Below are 12,466 nucleotides of genomic sequence, written 5' to 3'. Positions count from 1 at the left end.
ATGCTGTAATTTATCAGCAAGTAGCTTATTCAGAAACCATTCGTTCTGATGTATTACTGTTTACTTTACCAGAACAGTTTACTTAGCTACTATGTCTAAGACATGACTCAGCCCTACAATAATTGTAACCTGCTTTTAAGCCTGAAATCAATTACTGACCTAACTATTAATTTTGTTAATGGTGTTGCAGAAGTAAAAAATTCTGAGACTGTTACCCCCAGGAATTAGTCCTGTGAATATCAGTTTTCCACTAACCATTTTTATTAAGGTGATCCAGGTACCAAGGAAAAAAACCTCTGAGAATATTTTTTTAATGAATCACAGAATCATGCAAGTTAGAAAAGATCTCTGAGCTCATCAAGTCCAACCTCTTTGACTGATCACCACCTTGTCAACTATATCATGGCACTTAGTGCCCCATGCAGTCATTTGTTGAACACTTCCACAGACGGTGATTTCACTGCCTCCCTCAGCAGTCCATTCCAATGTTTAAAAACAACAAAGAAAAACATGTTGCAGCTTCTATTTCTACAATTAATAATAAATATTTGCATCTAGTCTACATAGTTAACTTTTGGCCTAATTTTATGGCCAAGAATTGAGGTGTTAAATCAGTACCAGCAGGAGGATGAAATATTACAGGAACCATGAAACTTGACAGAGCGAGCCATACATCAAATCTCCATACCTGAGAGCCCCAGGACACAAACCAAGCACTTTCTAAAAAGAAGGCTCTACAGAATGTCACAAAGAAAAATGATGGCAACAGCTCGTCAGGTTTGCAGCTCTCCAGTGAAGGCCAAGCACGAACTGGGAGTAAGGCAGGGCTCTCAGGTGATCTACCAATACCAGCAGAGCCAAACACAAATGTAAAACAGATCCAGCACATCAGCAAACCCATGAAAAACAGCAGGATAAGCTGTTCACTGGAAAAAAAGAGTTTGTTTTTTTTTTTTTACTAGAGGTAGAAATATGAAGATAAATAAAATATCTGATTTAAAAAATACTCTCATATGCATGGGCTTATCACAGTCTTTCAGCTCTCGTGAAACCTTTCCTGGGCAATCAGAAATTGAGGGATGCAAATCATTAGAAAAGATCCCTAACATGTAATGGCTATATACAGTATGACAAGGACAGAACACATCACACAGAATCCTTTTGGGATGGGCTACTTACCACAGAACCTCCTGTGAATAACTGTGGTCAGCCTAGACTCAGTATGGCTGAAACTTGTTACAACTGCATGGACAAATTATGTTCAATATGCATTTGAGTTTTTAAAAAAATGTTGCACTGCATTTTCAGGAATGGAAAAAAAAATTAAATGAAGTTTTATTTTGTCTCTAGATAGAGTCTTTGTGGACAACAGCCAAAGACCAGATACTCAATTATTTTCTTCGATAAACATGGTGAAAGAGACATATAGGTGGGAGAAAGACTGAAACATAGTGTTCTTTACACAATCATGCTGAAATGAAGAATCTGAGTGCTCACTTCTCTCCTGTATGATCCTGTGCTCCATTGAAAAACACTGGTCTGACAGAGAGTAATGGTATCCCAGTTGAACCCTCTTATCTGGTGTCTCTGGCAGGAGTAAAATAAAGGTGTACATTTCCTGTAGCACCTTTGTGGGAGAGAAGAGAAGACGTGAAAGAGAAGATCTGAAAAGATGTGGCTGTGATATCACAGCCTACAGCACACAATATGCTGCTGGGTGATGCTGCTGATGCTCAAGAAGCAAACAGGACATGGGTTACAGTAGCAGGTACAAGCCAAAGTAGAAAAAGAATATTGAATAGTCAGAAGAAGCAGTAACATCCATTTTGCTGCTAAAAGGTAAACTCTTGCCAATAAGGTGATTTAATTAGATGTCTTCTGCCACTGTGATAAAAGTAACTGCTTTTTCTTCAGCTCATGTTCTTTACATAACATTATATTTAGTAGAGAGCATTAGTCACAGAGTTTTGAAGAAAAATAATGTAGTTCCTTTTCTCTTTGATACAAAATATTTGCCCAGTGGTCTAAAACTTCTGAAGGAAGGGCACCAATCAGACAAGGAAAAACTGGATATACATGCAAAAACTCTATGGAACTCTATGAATGAGAAATATCTACAACACAAGGAGCAATTGCTCCTCTGATCCCAAAGAGCTAACCTAAGAAGAATAAGTAAACACAAATTTTGTAAAGTTAACAACTCCTTCAGAATTTTAAAAGATTGCTAACTATTTTATCATTATCTAGATTTATTTAGACTCAGCAATTTATCTAATACTAGCAGCAGTCCAATACAGTAATAACAAATGACAAGTATTTTCTGATTTCTGTATGCATTTCTTAAAATGTACTTTAATTGACTGAAACTCTGAATTTAATTGTGCATTTATTATTGACCACCCAGAAATGAAAGGTTTTTTCCAAGAGGTTAGGTATCAAGCATAATAAGCTTTTTTCCTTCCTTCTACTTTGGTTGAAGATTTGATTTTACAATACAGGCATACCTTAATGCAAATATGATGCAATAACTGTAATTTCCCCCTTTTTTACTTGTATAAGAATGAAGAGCAATAATTTTTAAAAATTCAAAGAAATTACTCTCATTTGGAAACTGTATTCAACACCAAATGAATCTCAATATTATTTATCTCAGAGGATTATTATAAAGAGATGCAAAACATTCAGCTTTATATTACAGAATATATATATTTTATCAGGGAATATATTAGAATATATTAGAGAATATATAAACAGATACCAACATAAAATGTCCTTTAAATACCAAGTTAGAATATAGAACACATGCCCAAAATCATTACCTTTTCTTTTGCTATACATTATTTTTTAAACAATCAGCCTGTACTTTTTCTGTAGAGTGAATATATAAAAACGCAGAAAAAATTTGTGAGATATTCAACATGACTGTAAGCAAACAACCTTGAGCTGAAGGAAAGCATACTGATAAACATTAAAAATGCTGACTTATTTGCTTTTTGCACACTTCCTTAATGAGCAAGTTTAATAATAAAAAAAAGCCTTCTTTAATTGAAGCCTTTTTAGTATTTCCTTTGCTATTATTTCAATTTCTGTTCATTATTCAGTTACAGTTCTGCACTAAGAGCTCCTGCACTTTATCTCTTTAAATTTAGTACTTCACACTGTAAGTGCATTGCTCTTTGAACAATTATAATTTATATTAATAGGAGCACATTTTCCAGTGAATATTTAGCTATTTTATAAATCTGTAGATTATATGCACCTCTCCTACCAAGCAACAATGGCTGAAGGAAAGAGTCTGATCAGTCCAAGGTTTCTCTTCCTGAAGAAAAGACAAATATGATTCATGTCATATCTAGAGCTAAGTTACTTTTTAAAGCTGGAATAATTTAAAATAAGACCTTCTTGATCACATTTTTAAGTTTGTTGCCTTGCACATGTAGAAGCATTCAGCTACACTTTAGAATCTACAACCACATATTATCACATAAGGGAAAAGAGAAAATATGATGAACAGGAAAACAGGGAAATGAGAGACTCCACTTATTAGTGTTTTCAGGATAGTCAGTTCCACAGTTTCAAAGTGTAATTACCAGACTTACCAAACCCCAGAAATGTAGCAGCATTATTGCAATTCCTTAGAAACTTAAGTCAGGCCACAACACAGATAACACAGCATGCTTAAAATTCACAGCTTAGAGTCCTCCTAACTGTAGGATCCAATTACCATTCTGTTAAAAAAAAAAGAAAAAGGAATGAGGAGCAGGGCTTGCAGTATTCTGTTAAATCACAGCCAGGATAACAGAAGGAAATGAGAAAACAAGTGCCTCCTATACAGCAACCCATTGTCTGTGTTTCTCCATGAAACACAAAAGATGCAAATCAACACAGGGCAGAAAAGTGATCCTACCCAGCAAGAGACAGGGCTCCTGAAAACAAAGACGATCCTGTCCTGTTCCTGTTAAAAGTCATGCCATAATGAAGCAAAGAATTCTGCGGTCTGTAGGAACAGAAACGATGTGCAAGAATTATCCTTGTATCAATAATCTAACAGAGAGATTGTTAAATAAAAGGTTATTCCACCTCTCCCATTTTCATGTTAAAAGCAAGCAAATAGAACAAATTTCAGAATGCGACTCTGTGCCTGGTGTGGCCTGTGTACACTGACAGAAGAGCATCCTTGAACTTTTCAGCCAAGGACTGCAAATGGCTGAATGTGAAATAAGTGCCTGAACTCTAGCTGCTGCACACTGACTGTGCACAAAAGTAAAATCTGAGACACTCTAAAGATATAGATTACAATCAAGGAAGAGCCTGGTGATTTTAGGCACTCCTGGGTTAGGCAGCAGCTGCATGAGCTGTTGATCTCATTTTTTGACTTAGGAACCTGAATTCTCCATAAACCTTGCCTTAGGTATTTAAGTCCCTTATTGGATCAAGCTGATAAACTCTCTCTCTGTCTTTACCTAAGTATTTTAGATCCTATTATGTTTTGCCTCCCTTTTTATTTTTAATGAGATCTTTATCTTTCTAACATGTAGTTAACTATTTATCCAACGTTTGGCCATTTTGTCTCATACTAGTGAGACAAATACATAATTACCGTGTAACTAAATGACATACTATTGGGCTGGTTTCTTTCAAAAGTACTGAGAATTGATAGCTCAAATTTTCTCAAAGGGAATTAAGATCCCTTGGAAAATTCACACTGCAGCGTTGCACAGTAATGCTAGAGATAGTGGTAGCAGTCTAGCTTTGTTCAGCTCAAATTAGCTTTTGAGACCAAGCTGCAAATGCAGCTTTGTGGCCGCTCTTAACTAAAAATTATTCAAAGCCAACTTCTGTCTACCACTGTGTTGCACAAACAAGGGTTAGTGTTTTAGTGTTTGTTTAACTGCAGTGATGCTGAGCATTTTTCCATTAAAAAAATCTCTCTGCTGGAACTATCTCACTAAAGCCCCAAAAGTCTACTAAGCAACACAGAACAAACTGAAACAAAACAAAACCAAGTTGGTTTTGAGCATTATTTCTTAGCCAGGGCTGAAGTGACTCAAACATCAAGCATCAATTTTAATGACTTTTAACTACTTTAGGAAAAAATAAATACCATAAAGCTGAGGCAAAATATTTTTATTCATGGATGAAAAAGTAAAAAAGTTTTTCTAAACAGATCTGCTTTTAGAAGTTGGAAATTACAGTAGATTCTCAAGAAAAACTTGATTTTCTCTAATATGTATATATCATTACTAATTTTGCATATCATGTTTTTATGTGAGGAGGCTTGGAAGCCAGAACTGCAAGGTCCTGGTTGCTGATTCAGTAGGAATTTGGAAGTTTTTTAACTGCAGCTACAGACACATGGCAGAAGGCTTTTGCTATGGAGCCAGGAGCTGACCTTTGACAAGAAATGGATTTCCCAAAATCAGTTTCCTCTGTTCCACAACAGGGATTTTACCAGATCAGAGGCATGTGGGGACTAGTCCCATGGTACAGCTATTCTGGAAATATAGAGAAACCACCAGTGCTGTCTTCACGCATATTTGGAAAATGCTTCTCATAAAAACTTACCCATGTTTTGTCAAATTATCTGAATAAATACTCTTCTACAAAGCATTGCCTTCCTGATGGATGGGTAATTTTTCTTTTTCTTTTAATTTGAGAAAATGTTTCACTGGAAAATTTCAACTAACAGTAATAAAAACGGCAAATCCATTTCACATAAGCTACCTTGGTCACCAACTGGCATGGTAAATAAGTAACAATTTATAATGTGAAGCACTCTGAAACTGTTCCCCAGTAGTTAACAAATGGAAGGCATGACTATGTATAAACTGTTTGCAGGTTGTTATGTTGCACACTTTTCTTCTGAAACAATTACAAAAAATGTTATTAGAGAGATGTCAAATGTCTCAGAAAAGTATTTGACATGACCATTTTCACAGGGCCGTTTATACTGGAGTTTTGCCAGTTTCTTGTGTATGGATTTAAAAAAAATAACTAAATGGTATTTAACAAAAATTTTATCAGTAGTAATAAGCTCATTTCCCATAACAGGATTCAACCTCAGCTCAACTGGTCTTTTCCCACATAGAGCAATCACCAAAGGTATAAAAGCATGGCCTGTTCTGTCCTTCACTGGATCCACCTGAAGTGGAACCTGCCCAATTCAGCTAAAGCAGTGAGAATGGCAGAACAGCAAAAGGTAATGGTTTAAATAGTCACGATCCCTGGGAAGTTCCCAGTGCCATGCATGGTTTGCAGAGGCAGGGCAGCAGCCATGAGCACTTCCTCTCTGGAGTGCTACTAGAGAAAGCTCAAGGTGGCTAAACTTGGATTTTGCTGCTTTCTCTCCCCACCCAATTTTGGCAACCATGGAAGTAGTGGCTAACACGCCTCTCTATGACTCCACGAGGTGGGTATGGATATGTTGCTGCACTGACAGCAGCTGCTTTCTCTATCGGTCCTGCCAGTGTGCTGGGTATCCTAACCTGAGCAGAGGGTTAGGATGCCTTATTCCTGCTGTCTTTCAAAGGAAGAGGTTGTTCCCTCTCCTTCCCTCACACTTCTCCAAAGTCTTCAACCCTAAGTGAGTTTGTATCTTTTCCAAGGACCTGGGGGATATTTCAATTGTGGTCCTTTTGAGTTTGCAACCATTCCTTCATTGCCCTGCTGAGATGAGAGACACTGAAACATTCACTGTGTAACAATGACTAAGGGGTGGACTTGATAGTTGAAAAGTTTAGATAGCAATTTGTCAATTATTCTTCTGTTTACTAACTTGTTTCCTACTGATTAACTGTTTTCTGTTCTTCAGACTGAACTCAGTCCCTTGCTATAACAGCTTAGCATGCCACATAATCCCTGTCCTGGCATTAACAAGCACTGTTTGACAGCGTGTAAATCCTCCCACTGTTTCTCAGAAACCATCCCATAATGTCACTTCAGATTCTAAGAAGTATTCTCCTAACCTGAATTTCTTTTAGTAATTTAATTCCTAATTTTTCTTATGTGTCACTTGCTATTTGTTCTCATAAATCACTTACATAGGGCAATCATGTCTCCTCTCAATCCTCATTTTGGCAAGACAGTGGGGGAAGCAAGCATTTCTCCAATTATTGTTGTATGGTAAATCTGTTCCAAATTATCCTTTTCTTCTTTCAGCTAGTTATACTTCCTCTTTTTTTACAAATAACCTGACCAGAACTGTCTATTGTGTGACTCTGCTCACAAGAGTCACGTACAGCACAATGAGTAATTCCTTATCTCAAAAGGAAAAACAAAGTCCTGGTTTGTATCAGGTTTTTTTTTATAACTTCCTGTTCTTTCTCACCTTTTATCACTTCCCATTAATAAACTCTCAGGATCTAGCAATATTTTTTCTTAATAGATGTACATGGTTTGACACTTGCATGACTACAATTCTTCCATTCCTACTATCCCAGTAGTCACGCAGGTTGGTTTCTTTCTGTCTGACATTTTTCTCCTCAGTTTATTGACATCACTTTCTTACTTGCTGCCAAACCAAAAGATCAATTTCCTGTCTTTTTGTGCCAGGGTCACTGATGAAAATATCAACTAAAATTAGTACTAAAGCTGACCCTCAGAAAATGCATTTGAAGTGTGTTCCAGACAGGAAGCTCTTCCTATCTCATGATCCATTTCCATAGGCTTTTAACAGGATCTTTAGGACCTGCCAGCTATTTAGCAATTCCACCTTACTCTGTTTTAGTCAAAATTCTCCATGTGGCTCATTACATCATCTGCTTTACTCGAGTCCTAAGAGATGAGAGCCTGAGCACTGTCTACAGAATATAATTTCCATTACAAGAACAAAAGCAGACTTAGTTAGGTTGACTTTAGTCTATGTTAAGTAAATTCAAGGGTTATGTGTTATGGTATTTATGTTAGCTTCATGTCTCTCATTAGTTTTTCACTCAAAAATGTGTTCTACATCCCCAATGTACCACTGAGGTAGCTTCACAGTCTATACTTGGTGAATGCCTCTTTCTTCGTTCTTGTAAGCAATACTGTGCTTGCTGATCTTCAGCCAGTGTCCCAGATTTTCTTCCCAGATCATCTGACGGTCATGGCTGTCAGTTCTGTCACATTTGGAAACTTAGCTCAGCCTCCCCTAGATGAGACTTTATCTCTTTAGTTAAAATCTGCTCTAAACTTTCATTCCTTTTATACACTCTACATTTAACCACCAAGGTCAACCTTTGTCATTTGTATTTTTAAGACAAGTATTGCTGCCATCATCATCATCATCATGAAAGTGAAAGAAATCTCATACAGACAAATCTCAGAAGTGTCATTGGATCTACTGAAAACAAAAAGTCTCTGGTTAAGACATAAAACAGTTGTTTTTGGAGGTGAGAAGAGACTTGTCAGCACCACAAACTAGTATTCTGGTAACTGGGAAAGAGGAAGGGGACCAGCATCTCCTGGGTTCTGGGTGGCACTGCCCCATATGCAAAATCACCCAGCAGGAGTGAGCTCCTCAGGGCTCTCTTGACAAAGTGGGCAGACACCTCCAAAACTGTAATTCAACCAAAAATGAGGGCATAGAACCACAGAATCATTTAGGGTGGAAAAGACTTTTGAGATCAAGTCCAGCTGTTAACCCAGCACTGCTAAGGCTACCACTAAACCACATTCCTAACTGGCTCATCTACATGTGGTTTAGACCCCTCCATAGATGGTGAGTCCACCACTGCTTGGGGCAGCCTGTTCCAATGCTTGACCACCCTTTCAGTAAGGAAAGTTTTCCCTACAGCCAATTTATACCTCCCTTTGGGCAACTTGAGGCCATTTTCTCATTCTATTGCTTGTTTCTTGGAGAAGAGACTGACCCCTACCCCCAGAGCATTGATCAAAACATGAAACCAAACCTGTCCCAGTACTGAGCCCTGGGGAGCCCCACTAGGGACTGGCTGCCAGGTGGATGTCACTCTGTTCACCTCCACTCTCTGGGCCTGGCATGCAGAAAGCTTTCCAGCCAGGAACATGGTGCACCTGTCCAAGCCATGAACAGGCAGCTTCTCCAGGAGAAGCCTGTGGGAAACAGTGTGAAAGGTTTAACTAAAGTCTAGGCAGACCACATCCACAGCCTTTTCCTTTATCCACTGGCAATTGCCATACTATAAGGCTATGAAGCAGAATTCAGATTTCATGCTGAACTGAAGGGAAATCCCAACGAGCATTTGACTGACTGTTTGTTAATTAGCAGTTTATTTAGACAGCTAAAACCTGGTTTTGTGCAGCAGAAGTCACTGCATTTAACACATTTCATAAAAATGCTAGAATTCTTGCCTTTGCCAAAAGAAAGAATCTAAAATAAATCTTGTTCATTTAAAATTCTTTTCTTTTTGGAAGGACTAGTCTCTGGGACAAACTCTAGTACCCTCAGCTACTTGTAGGACTTATGTTCCAGACCTTCACCAGCTCTATTGTCCTACTCTGGACTTGTGCCAGCACCTCAATGTCCTTCTTGTAGGGAGGGGCTCAAAACTGGACACAGCACTCGAGGTGTGGCAGCAGTGCCAGGTACAGGGGGACAATCCCTGCCCCGGTCCTCCTGGCCACAGTACTCCTGACAGTCCAGCCCTGTTCAGCTCACCATAATTAACTTTTGAGGCCAAGCTGCAAATGCAGCTTTTTGACCACTCCTAACTTAAAAAAAAAAAAAATCAAAAGCAACTTTTGCCCACCATTGCGTGGCACAAACAAGGATTAGTGTCTGTTTTACTGCACTGATGCTGAGGATTTTTCCATTTGAAAATCTCTCTGCCAGAACTATCTCACTAGAGCCACAAAATTCTACTTAACAACAATGAAAACCAAAACCAAAACAAATCATAGTTAGTTCTGAACACTATTTCTTAACCAAGGCTGAAGGAACTCAAACATTATCAGGTAAGGTCTTCAAAAGCCATTCAAGAATTTTCAATATGGCTTGATATTTCCTTTTTTGTTGGTTTTTTTTTTTTTCCCCTAGAAGAAATTATACGTAAGTGTTTCTTGGTAGAACAAATAGTTTTCAGGAATATTATGATTTTCTTAAGTATGACTCTTATTTGCCTAATCTAACCTTTCTCCAATTATTTATTTTGCCTTTGCCACACATATCTTTACAAAAAATTACAATAGCTGGCTAACTAGCATCTACCTTCAAAGAAAAAGAGGAGAAACAGCCAGAAAGCCATTATTTCTCTTAGAATACAACTACATCCTTTGGGTTAACTACTTTTTTGTGGGGTATTTGCCTAGAGCCTGTAAAAATGGGGCTTGGCTCCAGATTTTCAGCATGTAGGTATTACTTTTTAGGTCCACTGCATATTCCCTAATCTGGGTTGGTCTTGCTTTACTTTGTTTATACTGCTGTTGATTTCTGAAGACCTTGAATCAGAATCATTGTGCCTAATTTATCTAAAGTAGGGTCAAATACAACTTAAACCACTGTTTTATTGTCATCTCATGTCTAATTGGGTTGCACACATTACTCATACAGGAATTGCTTGGAAAAAAATCCAACCAAAATCCTTGAAAAGCATAAGAAAGGAATTACTTCTACCCCGCTGTACTGAAGGCACAGTGCTTTGCAGGCACCTTTCTGAATGAGAACCACCAGCTTCCAACACCAGCAGTACAATACTGCTCTACAGCAGGAAGGGAAAGGACAGTCCCTGAAGTCTTTCTTAGAATGGCCCACATGAACTGTGCAATGGCAAGGCTTTGTTGTTTTAAAATATCATTTATCTGACCCTACAAGCTGGGGAGGGGGAAAGGATTTTTGAGTGTGCTATTTTAATGGAGTGGTGGTGGAGCTGCATGTTATCTAATCTTGAAAATGTCTTTTCTTCCTCTCTTACATAACTATCACATCCTGATGGTAACACAGTGAAAAACTTGAAATTTGAGGGTTGTTTTCTTGCTTAGTTAAATATGCCAAAGGTAGAATAATGCACCAAAACCAAAGCTCAAAGAATCAACTGTAGTTCAAAGATATAAGACTGCCAACATTGGGTAATATCACAGTCTAACTGGGCCCAGCAGGGATAAAAAGTAATGCCCAGAGACTAAGGAGGAGGTTAATATATTCTCTAGCTTCCTTGTAAATAATCTCCCAGATACCAGATATTTCTACAACAGGTGAGAGCAATAAAAAATGTCAGGCTCCCAACCCATCTATTCACCCATCCTACTTCAAATCCCTTGTTTCACTGTTTCAGTTTTGAAGAGAAAGATGATAGGAAACACCTCAATTCTTCTGCTCCAAAATAATGCCAGTAAAGACATGAGTATTTTGTGCCTTTACACTGGAAATTATGTAAAATAGCTGATTGCACTGATTGCATTCATCATTGCTTGAATCACTAATGTATGAACATTTATAGGAATCATTGGAAGTGGCAGTGGTGGAAACATGTTTTCATTTAGGCTGTTTTAAATTGTTCCATTAGAGGACAACCTTACTATCCTAATTCCAATCCCACAAGACCTTGGGGTTTGTCCTATTTTTTTTTTTTTGTATTTCCATGAGTAATCTAATCTGAAATGCAAAATAAACTACTGTTTAACAGTACTTCTTTCACAGTTTTACTTTTGTCCAAATTGGCCTAGTCAAATACTTTGTGAGGGACAACTCACGCTTGACACACTGACACCAGAATCCATTAAAATCATTCATAATAATGCAAAGCAATTCACAACTTCCCACCACAACTCAAGTTCACACTGCAGCTATCTATTTTACTTTGATCCTTAGACTGTAATTTCCTAACTCACTCAATTTTTTAATTACTGTAAGAGACCATCTTTCCTATCAATGTTTAAAATACACCCATAGTCCTCTCATGCTTCAATTACTATAACTTTTTTTTTTTTTGACTTTCGGAACTTAAAAGCCACTGGATGAAGCTTAGAATAGTTGCGGTCAGACAAAACACCTGGATGGAAATGCAGATGTGTCTGGTTATTTCCAATCATGCCATCTTTGCCTACAGCTCTCTTAACAACCTTTAGCATCATCTTCCAGCCTTCCACACACGGAGTACAGCTGAAGATAAATATAGTTTGCTCCCGTCATAAGGCCATATATTAATTTTCCTGATGTGCAAGCTTCGCTTGGAAGGTTTTAAAAGTACTGCTATATTTATCTGAAACGTCTGGATTTATGACAGCCATCTAACGTTAAAAAAAAAAAAGGCACTGTAATAATTATAAATACATAACACTTATGCAATAGGCTCCAAGCTTTCATTGGAGGCTGGCATACACCTGGGCAGCCGGAGCATTTCCCCGCTGTGAGTACTTCAGGCGAAGCAGCTCAGGTGTTTCCGCGGAGCCGCGGCTGTGGCACACCGCGGGGAGCAGCGGGCGCGTCCGGCCCGTCCTGGGAGCGCCGGCAGCGCTCGGCGACACAGGGGGGAAACAAACCCTAAGGACAAAGAGCTTTTCCTTAACCTTG

General features: G+C 38.2%; 1 protein-coding gene across 2 annotated transcripts in view; it reads right to left on the bottom strand.

Moving 5' to 3' along the window:
- The window catches only part of TRMT9B (tRNA methyltransferase 9B (putative)), a 109,502-nt gene that overhangs the window by 96,662 nt on the left and 374 nt on the right, over positions 1-12,466 (bottom strand). Inside the window, exons 1-2 of one of the 2 annotated variants that reach the window (XM_064710449.1) lie at positions 3,908-3,989; positions 3,600-3,728 (exon numbers count right to left, since the gene is read on the bottom strand). The gene's annotated coding sequence lies outside the window, so the exon portion shown is untranslated. Of the gene's footprint in view, positions 1-3,599; positions 3,729-3,907; positions 3,990-12,466 lie in introns of those variants that run through there. The other variant, XM_064710448.1, reaches the window with a different exon arrangement.

Source organism: Zonotrichia leucophrys, chromosome 4, assembly GCF_028769735.1.
Source record: "Zonotrichia leucophrys gambelii isolate GWCS_2022_RI chromosome 4, RI_Zleu_2.0, whole genome shotgun sequence".
NCBI lineage: Eukaryota > Metazoa > Chordata > Aves > Passeriformes > Passerellidae > Zonotrichia > Zonotrichia leucophrys.
The sequence above is the reverse complement of the archived record's forward strand: the minus strand, read 5'-3'. Positions and strand labels throughout refer to the sequence as shown.